The sequence below is a fragment of the Pezoporus flaviventris genome, unplaced genomic scaffold, assembly GCF_033815535.1.
Source record: "Pezoporus flaviventris isolate CSIRO_AGI_PZ_B2104156 unplaced genomic scaffold, CSIRO_AGI_Pfla_v1 ptg000673l, whole genome shotgun sequence".
Taxonomy (NCBI): Eukaryota; Metazoa; Chordata; class Aves; order Psittaciformes; family Psittacidae; genus Pezoporus; species Pezoporus flaviventris.
Genome location: NW_026893218.1, coordinates 43,342 through 55,820, shown reverse-complemented (window position 1 = coordinate 55,820; position 12,479 = coordinate 43,342). Strand labels below are relative to the sequence as shown.

Genomic DNA, 12,479 nt, shown 5'->3' with positions numbered 1-12,479 from the left:
GATGCTGAGACGACGCGCGTGGCAGGTTCTGCAGCGCCCGTCCAAAAAGTGAATTTATTGATGGATTTATTGATTTGGGGGGGGGGGGTGTTATTCATTTATTGGTTATTGATTTTTTAGGATTTATTGATTTATTATTGACTTTTTAAGGGTTTACTAATTTATCATTGATTTATTGAATATTGCTTTTTTAGGGTTTATTGACTTTTATTATTGTTTAGGATTTATTGATTTATCGATTTATCGATTTTTTTAGGGTTAATTGGTCAATTTATTGACTGATTTATGGAGGTTTTGAGTTTAGTGATTTATTGATTATTGATTTATGTTTTATTGATTTATTGTTTTTTTATGTTTTATTGATTTATAGAGGTTTTAGGGTTTATTGATTTACTGATTTTTTTAGGGTTCATTGGTAGATTCATTGATTATTTGGGGGGGGTTATTGTTTGATTTATTGATTGATTTTTTTGTAGGGTTTATTGATTGATACATTGATTTTTTAGGCGGCTTTAACGGGGCAATGAGACACAACCCTCACCTCTGTATCCTCAGGTCCTCAAGTAACACCGCTGAGGTGCAAAGAGCAAAGCTGCTTTGCCGCTGCTGCTTTCCCCCTCGGCCTCCACACCACAGCTTCCATCACTCCCAGCCCCACATGGCCGCTTCCTAACGGCTGGGGCACGGAACCGGGGACCCGGCTGTGCCTCCCCGAGCAGCGGCCGACGAGGGAGCCCGGAAAGCCGCAGAATCCTCCCGGTACGGTCGGGGAGGAGCAGGAGCCGCCCCATCGCCTTCTCCTCAGCGCGACCTCCCTAACATGGCGCCTCCTCCTCGGCGCGACCTCCCCAACATGGCGCCCGCGCCGCTCCCGCCACGACGGGACCTCCCCATCATGGCGTCCGCCACGGCGACACGAAGGCGGGCGGGCGGGCTCCACTTGACCTCCCCATCATGGCGCCCCTCGCCGCGCCGTTACGTGAGGGGAAGGAGCCTGCGCGGTGCGCTCCGGAGCGGCGGTTGGCGGCGGACGGGAGGGAGGGGAGGAAGATGGCGGCGCCGGTTCGAGCCGTCACCCGGGCGACGCGGCGGACCCGGGGCCGGCAGCCCTGAGGGCTCGGCCTGGCTGCGGCGGGCGAAGGGAGGTGAGCGGAGGGCTCCGTGGGGCGGGTAGTGACCCTTCCCCGGGGGGGCGGCGGCGGCGGGGGGCTAGGCCGAGCCCGGAGGGGGACACGGCGAAGGGGCCGAGCCCCTCTTCCCCCGGGTTAGGGGGTGCTGTGCCCGGCCCCCGAGGGCTGCTCGCCCCAGTGAAGGGGGGAAGCCCGTTCGTTCCCTGCCCCGCGGGAGAGGGGAGCGCAGCCTCAGGTCTTGTTACTGCTGGGGATAGGGAAAACCTGCCCTTTCTCTAAGAAAAAAAACGGATTTCTCCCCAAAAGCAGCGTTTGAGCTGCGGGCTGGGGTGCCCCCAGCCTCAGAGGCGGCTCCTCCGTGTCTAAAGACAAAAGGTGAGGCTCAGCCTCTGCTTGTTCCCCGTTAAGGAAGCCACATCTCGCGTTCGTGCCGTGTGTGCTGCTCGCCCTGCGCTTGTTTTGGTCCCTCGGAGCCTTGTATTGAAGCGATGAGGCTGGGTCCTTCCTCGCCATTGTCTTCGGTGCTGGTCTGTGGTGGGCGATGAGAGAACGGCTTCATTTAGTGGTGTTTCCCTTGTCACGACGGGGCTGGGCTGGGGCTGGGCAGGCACTGCAGGGGCTCGGCAGGATTAGCTCATGCTGTGCAGCCCTCTCCTCTCCTTTGGAGCCCGTTTGGGTTTCCAAATGGAGCAGGGCGTTTGTTAGGAGCCTTGGAATCGTGCCCTTGATAACCTAAAGTCTCATTCATGTTTGGGGGGGGAAGAACAAAAGGGAACCGGACTGAAGTGCTGGGCTGCGGTGTGGTGGGTCGGGTCGGTACATGGGGGCTGTGTGGACAACCCGATTGAGCACCAGGGATGGTGCTGGGGTTAAAATGGGGTTTAATCCTCACTGGGGAACCTGGCTCGTGCTGCAGCTCAGCAGCTGGGAGTCCTCCCCTCTCCTGAAAGGAGCATGCCTTACAATCCATCACACTGGAGCTCACATCCCCAGCCTGGTGGCAGGATGCCTGTACCCATCCTCTGCCTCGTGAACCCCAGGTCCATGATGCTGATGCAGGGTTTGATATCACAGCGCAGCAGTTGCAGCCTGGGCTTGGCCCTGCTGAAGAGCCAAATCTCGGGGCTGGATGGTTAATTCAGGAGTTAAGGGACTCGCTGTTGTTCCCACATTTCCGTAGCCCTGCGTGTTCCCACCGTCCTCCCTTCCTTTTTCCTTACACTTGTGCCACAGAAAGGCTCAGTGCTGCTGGCTTTCCCTTAGGTTGTGTCCCTTGGGTTTGCCTGGGGTCGGTCTTTCCCTGCTGTCAGAAGTGGGAGAGGAGAGAGCAGGCTCCTGGGCAGGATTCGGGCAAGCAGTGATTGTTGTTCTTGCACCGTGTCCAATCCTCACTGTGTCTTTTGTACCTGCGTGCTCCTCTCAGAGGCAGAATCACATCCAGTGCTTGTTTTCACATAGTGAAGATGTTTGTGCATGTTTTTCCTGCTGTCTTACCTGCTGTTCTCCCTGATGGCTGACTCCACCCAAGCAGCATTTTTTCCACATTGGGAAGTGAAGCTCTTGGGTTTGACAGGATTTTACTGCTCCGCTCGCCGGCTTTCCAAGCACTGTGTGTGAGTTCCAGTTGTGATTCGAGTTCCCTCCGGAGCAGCGACACCAGCACTGGGGTGAAGGGGATGGTCCTTTCTCCCTGTGTTCCCAGCACACAACTGGTTTGTGAAGGTCCCTGCAGGGCTTCAAAGCAGCCTTGGGGTTTGGCAGCTTCGCCCGCTGCCCGTTCCAGCCGCTTCCACAGGATGTGAGTGAGGGCTGCTGGAAAAGGCTTCCCACTTTCTGTGTAAATAGAGCTGCTCCTCAGAGGGAAGTTCTTTTTCCCTGTATATTTAGGCATGGCGAGCTTTGTTGGGAAACACCGAGCCAGGCTTTGCCCTCACAAATTGTCCTTAAGGTTGGATATAAATAAGCTTCAAGCCCTTGGCTTTGAACTGCAGCGTTATGTGGGGATGTCTGAGAGGGCTTCTGAAACGTGTCAGAGGCAGAGAGGGTCTCAGATCTGGTCCATATCTAGATAAAACCCTGTGAAAAGAGGACAGATGACCCTGATAATGTGCTCAATGGGTGCTTTTCCAGGTTGGAGCTCCTTTTGAGTGCAGTTTTCTGACCCGAGTGGGACCATCTGCAGTTGGTGATATCCCCAGGAGCTGCATCCAGGTATCTGGGTTGTGCTGCCATTAGCAGCTAATGCAGCTTTTGATGTAGTGTAGATATTCAGGTCAGAATCCCTTTTCAACTTGCTTGTGTCTTAGATTAAAGGAGAGCAGGGTGACGCATCCGAATGGAACACTGTGCCTTGTGTTGGGCAACGTGCAGCAAACAGGGCTCCTGCCTTCAGGAGTCTGCTTTCAGGAGCTGCAGATGTTCTCCTAGAGCTTTGCTGCATCCACACTGGACCATGCTGTGATCTCTATTTGCTTCCCCAGTTCTGTGGTATTTGTGTTTGCCTGCTGAACACCTACTGAAACATCTGTGGCTTGAAATGTTAATATTCCCCCTATCTAGTATAGTCCAGGCAACGTTTGCAGCTCATGTGCTCTATGTCTTCTGTGTTTCAGACTCCTTTTGAAATGCTTGTCTGGCTTATTTTGTCCTGTGTTTGTGCATGTTTTGTAGCAGTGTGGGCCTCTGAAGGCTGAAGGCGAGGTGGCAGAGCTGCTTGAATTGCTCTGGGGCTTCTCAGGAGTTCCATACTGATGAGGTGTGGGGATGCTCCCTTCCACTGCCAGCCTTGTCCAACCTCAGATCAGTAGTGACAGCCCCATCAGGGCTTCGAGATGCATTTAGGGGTGCTCCAGCTCTCCAGAGCAAGTTGTGTTTGGTGCAGAGATGCTTTGATTTGAGTTGGTTGGAAGGGATGGTGTTAGGACTTGTTCTGCTGCCTCGGGTCAGGGGTAAGACCAAGGGGCTGTCACTGAATGCTGAAGATCATTACCGAAAACACATGTTAACTTTAACAATCCCCATATTTTGTGATCCCAACCCCCTTTGGTGCTGTTATCCTCATGGTGAGCTTCCAGGGAAGAGGCAGAGTGCGTGCAGGGTACTGAGCCTGTCCAAAAAGCACAGCTCTGCACAAGCCAAGCACTGCCAGTGGATCTTTCTCTTGTCACTGCTGTCAGCTGCACATCGGCTCCTTCTGCCACTGTGTGAAGGCACTTGCCCGAAACACCTTAAGAAACTCAAAAGCAGCTACTTTGTGCCATTGTTGTCACATCCATCCTGCAGTTATTTAGCTCCAGGAGCCACCACCTTCCCTCTGCCCTGTGGAACACGTTCCTTTCCTGCGTTTGTTTTTAGGCAGCTGTTTTCTTTCCCCATCATGACTCCATCCAACCTCCTGGACCTTCAGTGTTCAGAGCAGTGGTGACCTGTTCCCCAGACAGGGTCATGGGGGATGCTTCAGCCTGCTCTGAACCTGGCTTTTGGATGCTGTGGTATCCTGGAGTTTCATGCTGTGTGATGATGTTGCGCTCGGTGTGAGGCCAGGCTGTGGTTATCAGTCCAAAAGGGGTGCCCTTGAGTGGCAGAGGTGCTCTCAATTTCCCTTATTTTTTATTTGCTTATGAATATAACGTGGATTTGACTTGTATTTTGGGGTCTTCTCTTTCTTAGTATTGAATATCTGGTAGCTTGAAGCCTCCCTAAAGAGCTAACATGAGCTATGACATGTAGGACAGAAAGAACTGCTTTCCCCATGGTGATGCATCCGTGACTGGCAGTGCTTTTGCTCCTCAGAACATCACCTTCATCATTAGCTAGGGAATAAAAGAAAAGCCTATAAAAAGAGAAGCCAGTTCCCAGCCTGTGTGGAAACTGCAGCAAATCCTCCTCCAGCCTGTAGGGTGGCTCAGAAAATGTGTTTTACATGGAATTGCTGGGTTGTGTTTCCCTGGAGGGGGCTCAGTTGCTTCAAGGCCTGTGCTTGGTGGGGTTGTTGATGCTGTTTGTAGCCCCTCACATGGAGTGCGTGGCTCTTCCCTGGGGCTTTATCCTTGTCCCTTGAAGCCTCCGAGGGGACACAGAGCAGTCCTCCCTGTTCTGTAATAACAGGGTTGCAGTTGCCACCACCCGGCGGGCTGTTTTGCAAGCTCGTATCACCGAAAAGTATTTCTCCTTCCCTCCCCATCTGCTTTACCTCCCTAACGTCTTAAAGGAATCCTCTGCTCCTGCCAGCACTGACAGGGACTGCAGGAGACTGCCAGTGGCTCTGATGGGGTTTGGGTGATGAGGAGACCGCACTGCCTCAGCCAGACCCGTGTCTGCCTCTTAACCAGGCTCTGGTGGTGCCCTTCGCTGACATCTCGTGCTTGCAGAGCCTGAGGCACCGCTCTTCTCTCCTTCCAGTGTGACAAAGGGGTACGTACGTAGGCTCAGATCGCAGAGACTGAGGGGTGCTGGCTCTCCCTAGTTGGTATCTTCTGCTAACAAACCCCAGTGATGGGTTGGGCATGCTCTTCCCAGCTGTCAAGGCAAGCACTTAAATGTGTGGCTGCTTTTCAGACATCTTCCTCTCTTCCCCATCACCTCTTTCTCCTTGATCAGCCTATCGTAGTTTCCAGCTCAAACCCAGAGCTCTTGGTGCTGTGCTCATCTGAACTGGAGGGAGGAGGTGACCCCATTTCTTCAGCACAGGTCAGGGAGCTGGGACGCTCTATTGTAATCCCAGTGCTGCCCAGGGCTTGTTCGACCTCAGCTTCTTGATGCTTCTGTACTTATGGAATGGGGATAATCACCACGAGCCCGGCACTGGGACACCTGATGCTGTGCTTGTGCCATGTGTGAAGGTGTTGGAAGCTGTGTCAGGCAGGTGGGTGCTCTGTGGCCAGAGGGGTTTCTGTCTGGGTGTGGATCTATCCATGGAAACTCCTTTTTTCCCACCATTGAGAGAGAGAGAAAATACTTTCTGTGTTGTTGCAATTGCTGTTTAAACAGCTCTGCCCTTCAGTTCTCTGTGGGGTGATCCAGCCTTGCTCCTGGGCAATACTTGCTAGATGGTTAACTCCAGAGCTGGTAGCTTTCATCAAAGGCTTCCTACCAGGAATTACACAGACTAGTTTGAAGGTGGGATGCAGATCTGAGGTGAGTGGACATCATGAAAACCCATGTTAGTGTGTTACACACCCAGTGCATGCCACAATCCAGCAGCAAGGAGTTAAGCTCAGGAGGAGAACATTGTTTGCTGTGCTCAGACACTGCTGATGTCCATGCGGAGATGGTGTGAGATATCTCAGCGCCCTGCTTGCTCACCACAATCGGACCATTGCACCAGCTGCTGCCAAGTCAGCACCATCTGAACACTGGGGTATTGATTTAAACTGAACCTTGGCTGCTGAGTCTGCGCTAAGACGTGGCTTTTCCCATTGCATCCTTCTTCTCTTTGGCTTGGAAGTAGCCTTGAGCTCATCTTCCCTTGTGATGAAATCTCTCCAGTGACTGCTCGTCACTCACATTTCTCAGTGGATGGAGGAACGTTGTGGGTGTGAATTCAGCTGCAGAGCAGCTTCGGTCATTGCAAAACTGAAATCCTTCCCTACTCTTCCTCCTTCCCATGCGGGTGCTAAGCCAAAGACCACGTCGCAGGGCGAACCCGGAGGCTTCAGTGTGAGCACTTGGCAGGACCAGCTGCCTGACCTTGACCTGGTGTTTGCTTCACTTGATTTGCCTGAGCATTAAACTTCATTCCCCGTTCCCGCAGTGAAACATTAAACTGGAATGTTGCAGCAGTGTTGGAAGCCTTAATCTTGACTGCTTGTCTCGCTGGGTGAAGCAACAGGAGGTTGCCTGGTTTCTGTGGCCAGTGCTGCAGTGTGGGCACTGACACTGCTTATTTAAGTCGCTTGAAGAGCTGAAGGATGTCATGTGGACCCATGTGTGTGTGTCTTGTCTCTTGGTGCCTTTTGTCAGGGTTGTTTTGGAAGCAAAGCTCATGCAGTTTGCTTCCCTCTCACACTAATTCCTGATCCTGTTGTCCCTTTATGCTTGAGTCAACAAAAGGATGAAGGGCTCAGGGCACTGGCACAGGGTGCCCAGAGAAGCTGTGGCTGCCCCATCCCTGGCAGTGTTCAAGGCCAGGCTGGACACAGGGGCTTGGAGCAAGCTGCTCTAGTGGAAGGGGTCCCTGCCCGTGGCAGGGGTTGGAGCTGGATGTGCTTTAAGTGCCTTCCAACAGAAACCAGTCTGGGATTCATTCTATGATCCTCAAATTCCCCAAGTTTCACAGGGCAGGAAAGGGAGAGGAAACACCCGGTGAGTGCCCTCAGTGAAGCTCAGAACCCTGCAGACCAGAGGAGCTCCCAGGAGGAAAAAGGCCGATGGCTGCAGACAGCAGAGACTCACCCACAGGCGATGCATTGGTAGGAAACGACATTCCTGAGCTGCCTGTTCTGCTGGCTGAGCTGAGGAGGTGGATGTGATCCAGGGCTTTCCTGGCCAAGGAAGTCGTGTGCCGGGTCGGACTCTGACACTTGCCATGGTGCTTTTTCCTGTGGCAGTGTTTGCTCTGCACGTGGGCACCTCCGGGACTGCAGTGGGAATTGTGCTGGGAGCAGCTGTTTGGAGTCACCAGGTTATACAGTGCAAAGGAAAGACGTGGTCGTCTCAAAATTCATCCCAACCACAGTGAAAAGCATTGCTGCAGCCTGGCAAAATCAGCCAATGTGTTTGGGGACCTCCTGGTTTCTGTGAGCAAACCCTTCCCAAAGGCATTTCCATGGAATTCTTTGGCCTGAGCAGGTTTTCTGGGTGGTTTGGATGTAGAAAGGGGCTTTGGGCTGTGTGAAAATGGAAAACAGAGAAATGATGTTTCACACTTGTGTTTTCAGGCTTAGTTTTCCTGCAGTCAGACCCGGGCTGGGTTTCAGGTCAGCAGCATGTGTTTTCCTCAGGGTTCAGTTATAAATTTGCCTTCATTTGCCTGAAACCTGTATACAGATGAACCACTTTGAATGGCTTTGGTGGGTGAAAGAGATGTCTGTGGAAAAGCAGCGAGTGCTGTGTCATTTATGCTGTCCCCAGAGTCATCACAGAACCCCAGAGTGGTTTGAGTTGGAAGAGACCTCAGAGCTCATCCAGCTCCAACCCCTGCCACGGGCAGGGACCCCTTCCACTAGAGCAGCTTGCTCCAAGCCCCTGTGTCCAACCTGGCCTTGAACACTGCCAGGGATGGGGCAGCCACAGCTTCTCTGGGCACCCTGTGCCAGCGCCTCAGCACCCTCACAGGGAAGAGCTTCTGCCTAAGAGCTCATCTCAGTCTCCCCTCTGGCAGGTTAAAGCCATTCCCCTTGGCCTGTCCCTACATCCCCTGTCCAAAGCCCCTTTTCCAGGTAACCTGCAGCTTTCAAGTGGTGCCCATGAGCTCCAGCCCTGCTGCGCTACCTCAGTGAAGGAGGAAGGTGACAGCTCTTTCAGGATGTGCCGTGGTGTGTTTGCTGCTGTTGTCGAGTTCTTGCTGTTGAATCATCACCAACAGGTTTGAATAAATCCCCTCAGCTGTTTTTATCTGTACAAGCTGTTTATCCTCAGCATACGCTCCAACAGGAGAAGCATCTGCCCATTTTCTTGGTAAATCCTCTGTTTCCAAGTCTCAAAGCCTCTTATTTGCCGGTGAAGGGCTCGCGTGCAGTTTTGCCTTCCCTATGCAGTGAATCATGATGGTTTGTTTTGGTGCATGGAGTTCAGGCGAGGCGAAAGCTTCAGCAGGAGCTGGCAGGGAGCCGGCAGAGGGAGTGCGTGAGCCCCAGATCCTGCTCCCTGGTCAGCCCTACAACGTGTATGGGGGGGTTCAGTGGAGGCGATGAGCAAACCTCGATGCAGACCAGCCCTTTATTGCCCCAGAGAGGAGCAGTTCTTTAAACAAGCCAAATTTGGGTCTAAGCTGCTGGAATGACCCTTCCTGCGTTTGGAAAACCCCAACTAGGGTTGATATTATAGAGTCATAGAATGGTTTGGGTTGGAAAGGACCTTAAGATCATCCAGTTCCAGCCCTGTGCCACAGGCAGGGATGTTGCTGGGGTTTGGTTGGACGGATGTAATGTCATTGAGCAGTTACTGATTTGGAGTTGAAGGAGCACACATGGAGGCTGGAATTTCCAGCAGGAAAGCCCAAAGAGCACAGTGCCCTTTATATAGATGCCTGACCCACCTGCATCACCCTTTTAACCAAAGATTCAATGTATTTAATGCCTGGTGGGATTAAATTGAGGCTTCTCGGCCAACAGCACATGTGTGAGCTGAAGTGGTACCTAATAAGTAATATAACAGCTTATTTTGCACTGCCAGTGCCCATCAAGCTGGGTTTCATGGAATCATAGGGTAGTTTGGGTTGAAAGGGACCTTAAAGCTCCTCCAGCCCCAACCCCTGCCATGGGCAGGGACCCCTTCCACTAGAGCAGCTTGCTCCAAGCCCCTGTGTCCAACCTGGCCTTGAACACTGCCAGGGATGGGGCAGCCATAGCTTCTCTGTTTTTTTAAACAACTTGCAGCCTTTTACAGGTTAATAACAGTGTCAAAAGAAATCAGGAAGTCTCCAAATACCATTTGTTGTTTGGTTGTTGGGTGCTCCAGGCAGTTTTCTGCAGGGATGGTTCTGGTGCCATCGCTTCTTGGTCCAGTTCTTGATCTGTTAATATTTTATTCAGCTTTTTGGCCAATTCTGACCTAAAGCTCCTCCAGCCCCAACCCCTGCCATGGGCAGGGACCCCTTCCACTAGAGCAGCTTGCTCCAAGCCCCTGTGTCCAACCTGGCCTTGAACACTGCCAGGGATGGGGCAGCCATAGCTTCTCTGTTTTTTTAAACAACTTGCAGCCTTTTACAGGTTAATAACAGTGTCAAAAGAAATCAGGAAGTCTCCAAATACCATTTGTTGTTTGGTTGTTGGGTGCTCCAGGCAGTTTTCTGCAGGGATGGTTCTGGTGCCATCGCTTCTTGGTCCAGTTCTTGATCTGTTAATATTTTATTCAGCTTTTTGGCCAATTCTGACCTTTTCTCCTGTTTATTCCATCAGCAGATGGGAACGTCCCATTCTGCTGTGGACACCTGCAGCGCAGCATCATTCACCTCTGCTCTTCCCCCTTATTCTCATGAGCTGTACACTAAACCAAGCATAGAACCCACGTGGAGGTTTGTGTTCCTATAATAAATCCAATTTCCTTTCTCATTTCCAGTGCTCCTCTAGGAAGATGGGTTAAGCAGGATTTATGTTTAGGTTGCTGTGCTGTTTGTGCAATAAATCTTGCTGCAGCATGTTATATTCCTTCTTTAGATGAAAGCTTAGACTAGAACTGAGCAGGAATCGGGCTGGTTCATCAGCAGAGCAGGAGGATTTCGGGTAACAAAACCTTTTTATTCCAGCCATATCAATTACCATTCAGTTGTTCTCATGCTGTTTCATCCCAGCGTGGTGCAGGTTAGCTGGCACTGCAGAATGAAGTCAGCTCATTTGGAATTTGTCTCTGGATTCTCTGTAAAGGTCCTGGTTTAACAGGCAAAGCACACGCAGGGAGGTTGTGCTGCAAGGTCTGCAGTTGAACTTCACGCTCACAGAGGGAATTTAGGAAACCCTTGGCTTTGTGGCTCTTATGTGAAAGCAGAAACACGATTTCCTGTGGAAGAGCAGCAAAAGGGGGTTAAAAAAGGGAAAAGCTCTGCTTCAAAGTGCTTGGAACTGCCTGGTTTGCAGGGATGAGACAAGCGTGGAGCAGGGATCCCGAGGTCTCACCTTCTCCTCTGGGTGATGCTCCACAGCCCCACAGACAGGATATTGCTCATCATTTGCTCTCCTGAGGTTTTGTTTTCCTTTTTGTGACTAAAATCTGCTCTCTTCCCCACTGTTGAACCTCTCCAGCAGTTGGGTTTCAAATGGGGTGATTTAGCTGGTACCAGTTTGGGAGGACTGGAAACATCATCGTGCTTATTGGTGTTTATCCCTACCCTGAATCCAGTGGCTCCAGCAGACCTTTTGCTCCCTGTGCTGTTGCTTTCTTTAAATAGCACTTCCAGCTAGGAAATACACTGTATTTTTCCCTTTTATCATTAGAAAAGGGCTTGAGTTTCTGTAGGGTGACTGATGGTAGGGAAAACAAACTGGAGGTGGGAGGGAAGCTGCTGCTGCTGGCACAGCTGCACCATACAATACAATGTCATGCAAAACAATCCCTTCCCAATACAGGCTTGTTTTGCAAGGAAAGCAGCCTAAAACTTACTATTAAATGTGTCTGTTTGATGGAGAGTTTAAAGTGGGTAAGAGAATAAGCCAAAAAGGTCTAAATAGCTCCATAAATGCTCCCCTGCTGTGCCGATGGGGCTGTTGACAAGCACAATAAGCAGTTGCAAAGGTTGAGGAAGAGTCTGAAGCGGGTTAGTTGCTATCTCCCAGCCCTAGCTGAACACCGGAGCTCCTGATTGCCAAGTGCAATTAACTGTTCTGTTCACAGAGTCCCTGTCTCCTTCCAGCCGGAGCAGGGCTGGGTCCTTTCACACACCTTCATTAGTTTTCCCCCCGGTGAGAACATCACTGCTGTGCTCATGTTTGGAGAGAGAAGTGTTTTGTGGCATGCGAAAATGAGCGTTCCCTCATGCGTAACGTGCTCTGACTCAGTCCTCTTGTACGGCCTCTTCTTTTCAGTCGGGAGCTTTCCCTCGGAGCCTTTTCCCCACCACCACTAAAATCTGTTGACTTGAAAACCCTGCGGGTTCTTCAGGCACTTCTTAAAGCAGCCGAGAGCTGTGGAGAAGAGGAGATAGCTCAGGATGGGAACCACTGATGCCACCCACATCTGTGAATGGGGGTCCATGGAGCCAGGATTGGTGTCTGCAGGTAGGAAAACCTTAGTGGGTCAAGAGGGGGTTTGCAGGAGCAGGCTGCAGCCTGCCTTGATGCCATTACCAGGCTTCAAGAAGTGTTAAACCTCATTGTCCTTTCCATCCACATTTAATAGTCCTCATCTGGAGAGGGGCTTTGGACAAGGGCCTGTAGGGACAGGCCAAGGGGAATGGCTTTAACCTGCCAGAGGGGAGACTGAGATGAGCTCTTAGGCAAAAGCTCTTCCCTGTGAGGGTGCTGAGGCGCTGGCACAGGGTGCCCAGAGAAGCTGTGGCTGCCCCATCCCTGGCAGTGTTCAAGGCCAGGTTGGACACAGGGGCTTGGAGCAAGCTGCTCTAGTGGAAGGTGTCCCTGCCCGTGGCAGGGGTTGGAACTGGGTGAGCTTTAAGGTCCCTTCCAACCCAACCCATGGTTCTGTGATCTGTTTGTTCCACTGCAGTGGGTAGTTACTTTAGCAGAATAAATAGCAGGT

At 51.7% G+C, this 12,479-nt stretch overlaps 1 protein-coding gene across 1 annotated transcript in view; it reads left to right on the top strand.

Moving 5' to 3' along the window:
• The first annotated feature begins 996 nt into the window (after positions 1-996).
• The window catches only part of LOC133264157 (F-box only protein 42), a 51,484-nt gene continuing 40,001 nt past the window's right edge, over positions 997-12,479 (top strand). The window contains exon 1 of the mRNA XM_061444088.1: positions 997-1,145. The gene's annotated coding sequence lies outside the window, so the exon portion shown is untranslated. The remainder of the gene's footprint in view (positions 1,146-12,479) is intronic.